Raw genomic sequence first — 9,415 nt, 5'->3', positions numbered from 1 at the left:
CAGAGGGGGACATGTATAGTCAATTTCTTACTTTTACTCTAGAATCATAGAAGACAAACACTACAAATACTCACCATTGTGGAATTAATGTCATCAGAAATACAAGTTACAGGACCATGCATCTCCAGATGTGTTGAATTTAGATGTTTTTTTTAATGTTTCTGCTTTCTCCAAAGTCCATAGCGTTCGGCCAGCACCTTCGTAGTCTGAAAGGAACAGACAATTAGGAATCATTTCATTTTTCTCGGTATATTGGCATTGTTCAAAGAGTCCTCCCTCGTTCATCTATTTTGCTGATAGCTCTCTTTTGGATATCTGGAGTCAATCAAGACATAATGTGTTTCCGCCCGGTCTCGAACCGGGGACCTTTCGCGTGTGAGGCGAACGTGATAACCACTACACTACGGAAACTGATGAAAGGGCTATTGCCGCCTGTCAAACTGGAGGCCAACGTTCGATTCCCCGTCGGAGCGAGTTTTTCACTAGTTCTTCGAAGGATACTATAGCCGCTTTCACACCAAATACTTAGCCGGTCCCCGGTACTTGTTCCCCCCGAACTCTTTAGTCCCTCGAACTGTCCTAGTAGATTGCGTTCTCACCGGAATAAGTCCCTGAGGGAGGATTAGGCAAATGAAGCCGCTGACGTCAATTCTTCTTCTTCTGCTTTGGGTTCACAAAACTTTTCAGAGTTTTACGGGGCGTGGTTTGCAATTCGCCCAGCCAATCAGAAATTGTTAGTGTGGCCGACAAAGCCACGAACCATTTCCTCCTCAGGAAAGTACTACCTCGCTAGCAGGGACTATCTGGAGGTGAAAAGGTTCACTCGAACTAGGGACAAGTTCCAGATCCTTTTTGGTGTGAAACCAAATCTCCCCACCCTATCGACCTAGTTCGGGGGGAAAAGTACTCAGGTTTGAAAGCGCCTAATGACACTCAAAAGGCCCACCTTCAAAAAAAGCCACACCCTTTGAGCCATAAAACTGACTTTTAAAGACTCTTCAAACGTTTCAGGCCCTGCATTGAGGATGAAACAGATGCATAAAAAAAGCGTATTTAGCAAAAATCAATGTGTCTATACGCTTCTTCACTCTTTCCAAAGTCCTATAGCATTCTGCCAGCTCCTTCGTGTTTGACGGATATTAAACTTACATACTGTGCATTTCACAAACCATGATATCTTTGGCTCGAAAGTCCAGTCCCGTCCAAATATTTTTATTCCAACGAAAGCAGATTGGCAAAGAACGTCCTGAGCCGGAGTCAAACTGAGACCTAAGGATCTTGCAAGGCAACAGTAAGACTTAAATCCCTTACATGTTACCATTCATTCTCTATGGTAGTTCTTATCACTACGGATGTAATATATTTCTGGCCACAAGCTGTATTTCGGGGGCGCTCTTTCTTTAGTTATGTGACCCAAAGTGATTGATGAGCATTTGTGGGTAAGGGGAAACTGAAATGATGCTTAACAGAAGTTTTTTTAGCAAAAATCAACAATAATAACATTCACAATATTAAACTGGCACGCGCTGCATTTCACAAGCCATGATAACCAGGGCTCTAAAATCAAATAAACCATTTTTACTCAACATGCTTTTCATGTGAAAATGAACACCTAGGCTCTAATTAGACAAGTTAGAAAGTGTAGCAGTGGACTGTATACAAATCTTTACAGTTGAAGTTCAGAGGGGGACATGTATAGTCAATTTCTTACTTTTACTCTAGAATCATAGAAGACAAACACTACAAATACTCACCATTGTGGAATTAATGTCATCAGAAATACAAGTTACAGGACCATGCCTCTCCAGATGTTTTGAATTTAGATGTTTTTTTAAATGTTTCTGCTTTCTCCAAAGTCCATAGCGTTCGGCCAGCACCTTCGTAGTCTGAAAGGAGCAGACAATTAGGAATAATTTCATTTTTCTCGGCATATTGGCATTGTTCAAAGACTCCTCCCTCGCTCATCTATTTTGCTGATAGCTATCTTTTGGATATGTGGAGTCAATCAAGACATAATGTGTTTCCGCCCGGTCTCGAACCGGGGACCTTTCGCGTGTGAGGCGAACGTGATAACCACTACACTACGGAAACTGATGAAAGGGCTATTGCCGCCCGTCAAACTGGAGGCCAACGTTCGATTCCCCGTCGGAGCGAGTTTTTCACTAGTTCTTCGAAGGATACTATAGCCGCTTTCACACCAAATACTTAGCCGGTCCCCGGTACTTGTTCCCCCCGAACTCTTTAGTCCCTCGAACTGTCCTAGTAGATTGCGTTCTCACCGGAATAAGTCCCTGAGGGAGGATTAGGCAAATGAAGCCGCTGACGTCAATTCTTCTTCTTCTGCTTTGGGTTCACAAAACTTTTCAGAGTTTTACGGGGCGTGGTTTGCAATTCGCCCAGCCAATCAGAAATTGTTAGTGTGGCCGACAAAGCCACGAACCATTTCCTCCTCAGGAAAGTACTACATCGCTAGCAGGGACTATCTGGAGGTGAAAAGGTTCACTCGAACTAGGGACAAGTTCCAGATCCTTTTTGGTGTGAAACCAAATCTCCCCACCCTATCGACCTAGTTCGGGGGGAAAAGTACTCAGGTTTGAAAGCGCCTAATGACACTCAAAAGGCCCACCTTCAAAAAAAGCCACACCCTTTGAGCCATAAAACTGACTTTTAAAGACTCTTCAAACGTTTCAGGCCCTGCATTGAGGATGAAACTGATGCATAAAAAAAGCGTATTTAGCAAAAATCAATGTGTCTATACGCTTCTTCACTCTTTCCAAAGTCCTATAGCATTCTGCCAGCTCCTTCGTGTTTGACGGATATTAAACTTACATACTGTGCATTTCACAAACCATGATATCTTGGGCTCGAAAGTCCAGTCCCGTCCAAATATTTTTATTCCAACGAAAGCAGATTGGCAAAGAACGTCCTGAGCCGGAGTCAAACTGAGACCTAAGGATCTTGCAAGGCAACAGTAAGACTTAAATCCCTTACATGTTACCATTCATTCTCTATGGTAGTTCTTATCACTACGGATGTAATATATTTCTGGCCACAAGCTGTATTTCGGGGGCGCTCTTTCTTTAGTTATGTGACCCAAAGTGATTGATGAGCATTTGTGGGTAAGGGGAAACTGAAATGATGCTTAACAGAAGTTTTTTTAGCAAAAATCAACAATAATAACATTCACAATATTAAACTGGCACGCGCTGCATTTCACAAGCCATGATAACCAGGGCTCTGAAATCAACTAAACCATTTTTACTCAACATGCTTTTCATGTGAAAATGAACACCTAGGCTCTAATTAGACAAGTTAGAAAGTGTAGCAGTGGACTGTATACAAATCTTTACAGTTGAAGTTCAGAGGGGGACATGTATAGTCAATTTCTTACTTTTACTCTAGAATCATAGAAGACAAACACTACAAATACTCACCATTGTGGAATTAATGTCATCAGAAATACAAGTTACAGGACCATGCCTCTCCAGATGTTTTGAATTTAGATGTTTTTTTAAATGTTTCTGCTTTCTCCAAAGTCCATAGCGTTCGGCCAGCACCTTCGTAGTCTGAAAGGAGCAGACAATTAGGAATAATTTCATTTTTCTCGGCATATTGGCATTGTTCAAAGACTCCTCCCTCGCTCATCTATTTTGCTGATAGCTATCTTTTGGATATGTGGAGTCAATCAAGACATAATGTGTTTCCGCCCGGTCTCGAACCGGGGACCTTTCGCGTGTGAGGCGAACGTGATAACCACTACACTACGGAAACTGATGAAAGGGCTATTGCCGCCCGTCAAACTGGAGGCCAACGTTCGATTCCACGTCGGAGCGAGTTTTTCACCAGTTCTTCGAAAGATACTATAGCCGCTTTCACACCAAATACTTAGCCGGTCCCCGGTACTTGTTCCCCCCGAACTCTTTAGTCCCTCGAACTGTCCTAGTAGATTGCGTTCTCACCGGAATAAGTCCCTGAGGGAGGATTAGGCAAATGAAGCCGCTGACGTCACTTCTTCTTCTTCTGCTTTGGGTTCACAAAACTTTTCAGAGTTTTACGGGGCGTGGTTTGCAATTCGCCCAGCCAATCAGAAATTGTTAGTGTGGCCGACACAGCCACGAACCATTTCCTCCTCAGGAAAGTACTACCTCGCTAGCAGGGACTATCTGGAGGTGAAAAGGTTCACTCGAACTAGGGACAAGTTCCAGATCCTTTTTGGTGTGAAACCAAATCTCCCCACCCTATCGACCTAGTTCGGGGGGAAAAGTACTCAGGTTTGAAAGCGCCTAATGACACTCAAAAGGCCCACCTTCAAAAAAAGCCACACCCTTTGAGCCATAAAACTGACTTTTAAAGACTCTTCAAACGTTTCAGGCCCTGCATTGAGGATGAAACTGATGCATAAAAAAAGCGTATTTAGCAAAAATCAATGTGTCTATACGCTTCTTCACTCTTTCCAAAGTCCTATAGCATTCTGCCAGCTCCTTCGTGTTTGACGGATATTAAACTTACATACTGTGCATTTCACAAACCATGATATCTTGGGCTCGAAAGTCCAGTCCCGTCCAAATATTTTTATTCCAACGAAAGCAGATTGGCAAAGAACGTCCTGAGCCGGAGTCAAACTGAGACCTAAGGATCTTGCAAGGCAACAGTAAGACTTAAATCCTTTACATGTTACCATTCATTCTCTATGGTAGTTCTTATCACTACGGATGTAATATATTTCTGGCCACAAGCTGTATTTCGGGGGCGCTCTTTCTTTAGTTATGTGACCCAAAGTGATTGATGAGCATTTGTGGGTAAGGGGAAACTGAAATGATGCTTAACAGAAGTTTTTTTAGCAAAAATCAACAATAATAACATTCACAATATTAAACTGGCATGCGCTGCATTTCACAAGCCATGATAAGCAGGAATCTAAAATCAACTAAACCATTTTTACTCAACATGCTTTTCATGTGAAAATGAACACCTAGGCTCTAATTAGACAAGTTAGAAAGTGTAGCAGTGGACTGTATACAAATCTTTACAGTTGAAGTTCAGAGGGGGACATGTATATTCTATTTCTTACTTTTACTCTAGAATCATACAAGAAAAACACTACAAATACTCACCATTGTGGAATTAATGTCATCAGAAATACAAGTTACAGGACCATGCATCTCCAGATGTGTTGAATTTAGATGTTTTTTTAAATGTTTCTGCTTTCTCCAAAGTCCATAGCGTTCGGCCAGCACCTTCGTAGTCTGAAAGGAACAGACAATTAGGAATCATTTCATTTTTCTCGGTATATTGGCATTGTTCAAAGAGTCCTCCCTCGTTCATCTATTTTGCTGATAGCTCTCTTTTGGATATCTGGAGTCAATCAAGACATAATGTGTTTCCGCCCGGTCTCGAACCGGGGACCTTTCGCGTGTGAGGCGAACGTGATAACCACTACACTACGGAAACTGATGAAAGGACTATTGCCGCCCGTCAAACTGGAGGCCAACGTTCGATTCCCCGTCGGAGCGAGTTTTTCACTAGTTCTTCGAAGGATACTATAGCCGCTTTCACACCAAATACTTAGCCGGTCCCCGGTACTTGTTCCCCCCGAACTCTTTAGTCCCTCGAACTGTCCTAGTAGATTGCGTTCTCACCGGAATAAGTCCCTGAGGGAGGATTAGGCAAATGAAGCCGCTGACGTCACTTCTTCTTCTTCTGCTTTGGGTTCACAAAACTTTTCAGAGTTTTACGGGGCGTGGTTTGCAATTCGCCCAGCCAATCAGAAATTGTTAGTGTGGCCGACACAGCCACGAACCATTTCCTCCTCAGGAAAGTACTACCTCGCTAGCAGGGACTATCTGGAGGTGAAAAGGTTCACTCGAACTAGGGACAAGTTCCAGATCCTTTTTGGTGTGAAACCAAATCTCCCCACCCTATCGACCTAGTTCGGGGGGAAAAGTACTCAGGTTTGAAAGCGCCTAATGACACTCAAAAGGCCCACCTTCAAAAAAAGCCACACCCTTTGAGCCATAAAACTGACTTTTAAAGACTCTTCAAACGTTTCAGGCCCTGCATTGAGGATGAAACTGATGCATAAAAAAAGCGTATTTAGCAAAAATCAATGTGTCTATACGCTTCTTCACTCTTTCCAAAGTCCTATAGCATTCTGCCAGCTCCTTCGTGTTTGACGGATATTAAACTTACATACTGTGCATTTCACAAACCATGATATCTTGGGCTCGAAAGTCCAGTCCCGTCCAAATATTTTTATTCCAACGAAAGCAGATTGGCAAAGAACGTCCTGAGCCGGAGTCAAACTGAGACCTAAGGATCTTGCAAGGCAACAGTAAGACTTAAATCCTTTACATGTTAGCATTCATTCTCTATGGTAGTTCTTATCACTACGGATGTAATATATTTCTGGCCACAAGCTGTATTTCGGGGGCGCTCTTTCTTTAGTTATGTGACCCAAAGTGATTGATGAGCATTTGTGGGTAAGGGGAAACTGAAATGATGCTTAACAGAAGTTTTTTTAGCAAAAATCAACAATAATAACATTCACAATATTAAACTGGCACGCGCTGCATTTCACAAGCCATGATAACCAGGGCTCTGAATTCAACTAAACCATTTTTACTCAACATGCTTTTCATGTGAAAATGAACACCTAGGCTCTAATTAGACAAGTTAGAAAGTGTAGCAGTGGACTGTATACAAATCTTTACAGTTGAAGTTCAGAGGGGGACATGTATAGTCAATTTCTTACTTTTACTCTAGAATCATAGAAGACAAACACTACAAATACTCACCATTGTGGAATTAATGTCATCAGAAATACAAGTTACAGGACCATGCCTCTCCAGATGTTTTGAATTTAGATGTTTTTTTAAATGTTTCTGCTTTCTCCAAAGTCCATAGCGTTCGGCCAGCACCTTCGTAGTCTGAAAGGAGCAGACAATTAGGAATAATTTCATTTTTCTCGGCATATTGGCATTGTTCAAAGACTCCTCCCTCGCTCATCTATTTTGCTGATAGCTATCTTTTGGATATGTGGAGTCAATCAAGACATAATGTGTTTCCGCCCGGTCTCGAACCGGGGACCTTTCGCGTGTGAGGCGAACGTGATAACCACTACACTACGGAAACTGATGAAAGGGCTATTGCCGCCCGTCAAACTGGAGGCCAACGTTCGATTCCACGTCGGAGCGAGTTTTTCACCAGTTCTTCGAAAGATACTATAGCCGCTTTCACACCAAATACTTAGCCGGTCCCCGGTACTTGTTCCCCCCGAACTCTTTAGTCCCTCGAACTGTCCTAGTAGATTGCGTTCTCACCGGAATAAGTCCCTGAGGGAGGATTAGGCAAATGAAGCCGCTGACGTCACTTCTTCTTCTTCTGCTTTGGGTTCACAAAACTTTTCAGAGTTTTACGGGGCGTGGTTTGCAATTCGCCCAGCCAATCAGAAATTGTTAGTGTGGCCGACACAGCCACGAACCATTTCCTCCTCAGGAAAGTACTACCTCGCTAGCAGGGACTATCTGGAGGTGAAAAGGTTCACTCGAACTAGGGACAAGTTCCAGATCCTTTTTGGTGTGAAACCAAATCTCCCCACCCTATCGACCTAGTTCGGGGGGAAAAGTACTCAGGTTTGAAAGCGCCTAATGACACTCAAAAGGCCCACCTTCAAAAAAAGCCACACCCTTTGAGCCATAAAACTGACTTTTAAAGACTCTTCAAACGTTTCAGGCCCTGCATTGAGGATGAAACTGATGCATAAAAAAGCGTATTTAGCAAAAATCAATGTGTCTATACGCTTCTTCACTCTTTCCAAAGTCCTATAGCATTCTGCCAGCTCCTTCGTGTTTGACGGATATTAAACTTACATACTGTGCATTTCACAAACCATGATATCTTGGGCTCGAAAGTCCAGTCCCGTCCAAATATTTTTATTCCAACGAAAGCAGATTGGCAAAGAACGTCCTGAGCCGGAGTCAAACTGAGACCTAAGGATCTTGCAAGGCAACAGTAAGACTTAAATCCTTTATATGTTACCATTCATTCTCTATGGTAGTTCTTATCACTACGGATGTAATATATTTCTGGCCACAAGCTGTATTTCGGGGGCGCTCTTTCTTTAGTTATGTGACCCAAAGTGATTGATGAGCATTTGTGGGTAAGGGGAAACTGAAATGATGCTTAACAGAAGTTTTTTTAGCAAAAATCAACAATAATAACATTCACAATATTAAACTGGCATGCGCTGCATTTCACAAGCCATGATAAGCAGGGCTCTAAAATCAACTAAACCATTTTTACTCAACATGCTTTTCATGTGAAAATGAACACCTAGGCTCTAATTAGACAAGTTAGAAAGTGTAGCAGTGGACTGTATACAAATCTTTACAGTTGAAGTTCAGAGGGGGACATGTATATTCTATTTCTTACTTTTACTCTAGAATCATAGAAGAAAAACACTACAAATACTCACCATTGTGGAATTAATGTCATCAGAAATACAAGTTACAGGACCATGCCTCTCCAGATGTTTTGAATTTAGATGTTTTTTTAAATGTTTCTGCTTTCTCCAAAGTCCATAGCGTTCGGCCAGCACCTTCGTAGTCTGAAAGGAGCAGACAATTAGGAATAATTTCATTTTTCTCGGCATATTGGCATTGTTCAAAGACTCCTCCCTCGCTCATCTATTTTGCTGATAGCTATCTTTTGGATATGTGGAGTCAATCAAGACATAATGTGTTTCCGCCCGGTCTCGAACCGGGGACCTTTCGCGTGTGAGGCGAACGTGATAACCACTACACTACGGAAACTGATGAAAGGGCTATTGCCGCCCGTCAAACTGGAGGCCAACGTTCGATTCCACGTCGGAGCGAGTTTTTCACCAGTTCTTCGAAAGATACTATAGCCGCTTTCACACCAAATACTTAGCCGGTCCCCGGTACTTGTTCCCCCCGAACTCTTTAGTCCCTCGAACTGTCCTAGTAGATTGCGTTCTCACCGGAATAAGTCCCTGAGGGAGGATTAGGCAAATGAAGCCGCTGACGTCACTTCTTCTTCTTCTGCTTTGGGTTCACAAAACTTTTCAGAGTTTTACGGGGCGTGGTTTGCAATTCGCCCAGCCAATCAGAAATTGTTAGTGTGGCCGACACAGCCACGAACCATTTCCTCCTCAGGAAAGTACTACCTCGCTAGCAGGGACTATCTGGAGGTGAAAAGGTTCACTCGAACTAGGGACAAGTTCCAGATCCTTTTTGGTGTGAAACCAAATCTCCCCACCCTATCGACCTAGTTCGGGGGGAAAAGTACTCAGGTTTGAAAGCGCCTAATGACACTCAAAAGGCCCACCTTCAAAAAAAGCCACACCCTTTGAGCCATAAAACTGACTTTTAAAGACTCTTCAAACGTTTCAGGCCCT

This window comes from Notothenia rossii (assembly GCF_949606895.1).
Source record: "Notothenia rossii genome assembly, chromosome: 9".
NCBI classification, from domain to species: domain Eukaryota; kingdom Metazoa; phylum Chordata; class Actinopteri; order Perciformes; family Nototheniidae; genus Notothenia; species Notothenia rossii.
This window is presented reverse-complemented; position numbering follows the sequence as displayed.